Source organism: Vombatus ursinus, unplaced genomic scaffold (assembly GCF_900497805.2).
Source record: "Vombatus ursinus unplaced genomic scaffold, bare-nosed wombat genome assembly UNPS02014778.1, whole genome shotgun sequence".
Classification (NCBI taxonomy): domain Eukaryota; kingdom Metazoa; phylum Chordata; class Mammalia; order Diprotodontia; family Vombatidae; genus Vombatus; species Vombatus ursinus.
Genome location: NW_020954556.1, coordinates 19,971,846 through 19,973,276, shown reverse-complemented (window position 1 = coordinate 19,973,276; position 1,431 = coordinate 19,971,846). Strand labels below are relative to the sequence as shown.

Sequence of the window (1,431 nt, the reverse complement as noted above, 5' to 3'; positions counted from 1 at the left end):
TTTGTATTGGAGAAAATAAATAGCCATTCTCCACCTTATCTACTTTTCAAATTGAGCACCTTTCTAAGAGGGTCCCTTTTAATCTTCTTTGGAGGGCTTCTATACAGGAGCCAAACCTCAGCTTTAAAAGATTTACCCCAGAGCTCTAGAGCAGGGTGACCAAATATCAGATGCCAAAACTCTATTTCATTCTGGGACCTGTTCCTGGTGGTGGAGCCTTTGGGAGCTAGAAATCTCAAGGGAGCATGCCACTTTTATTTAACAGAACATGCCCCACATGATTTTTGTTTCATTTTATTTTTAAAAAATAAGTTTTGTTGATGCCTTTTTAAACTTCACATTTATTTCTACATATATCTACCCTTCCATCTTCCCCCCTCACAAATAATCCACAAAGAGACAGCCCCAGGAATGAAGAAAAACAATCAAGACCAGGAGGTACAGTGGCCACAAGTATACTTGGCCATGCATACAACAACTTTCAATACAATAGTTCCCAGACTTCATTTTGGATGAAGGCAGAAGTAAATATTTGGAATAAGTTGGGGAGCATCTGGTGACAACCCATCAATAATGGTAATGTGACATACAATGATGCCTAGGAAAGAGGTGTATTGACATTTTAAATGGGTTTCTGGGCTGCTTTTAAAAAGAAGCCCTCTCTTTCACTCTCTGTTCTATTTGTGACATTTAAAAGCCATTTCTACTTGACAACATTTCTTTAGCCAGGAAGGTATGTTCCCTTCTTTTCTTTGAAAATATGGCTAATACAGGTGCCAAATAATTCATTCTGGATAGGAATTTCTTTTAGTTCCTTAGAGAAACATTTCCTTATTGGCCAAACTAATTGGCCTGACCTCTTGTCATCTACCCAATCAGTATAGGAAATGGGAATTCAAGGGTGATTCATGAAGAAGAATTTAAAAGAAGAAGCAAGTGGCTTTCTGATGAAAGTTTACAAGAATCCTCCTCTTTTAACTTCTGCTTGAGTTTTTCCCTAAAAAAAAAATTGCTATTTGTCTCCCTTCTTTGCTAGTGGTGCTATGGGTCCCCAGCAGCTCTATTGGAGCCACCCTCAAAAATTCGACCAGGGGTCTTGGTTGTGCTGAATCTGTTCAAACCAGCATGGCCTGATCTGCAAGTACAGCCTGAACACGTGCCACCAGTGCTTCCAGCAGTATTCGAAAGACATTGGCTTCATCAAGTTGGACTAAGTTATATATACGGACCTCACTTCAGTGATTATACTGACCATTAGTGACTACCATTTTACTGGACTCCGAACAACTATTTGATCTACCCACCTAAAGATGGATCCTGTTGTGCATGCTATGCTAATTTGCATGTATAATTTAAAAGTTTATCCTCAGTTATGATTTTTAAAAATTCCTTTTTTATTATTATGAAATGACAAAAACAAAACAAGACAAA

At 38.2% G+C, this 1,431-nt stretch overlaps 1 pseudogene; it reads left to right on the top strand.

Annotated features, from left to right (window-relative positions):
• The first annotated feature begins 1,043 nt into the window (after positions 1-1,043).
• Positions 1,044-1,214, top strand: LOC114045211 (annotated as a pseudogene).
• Positions 1,215-1,431: the final 217 nt, after the last annotated feature.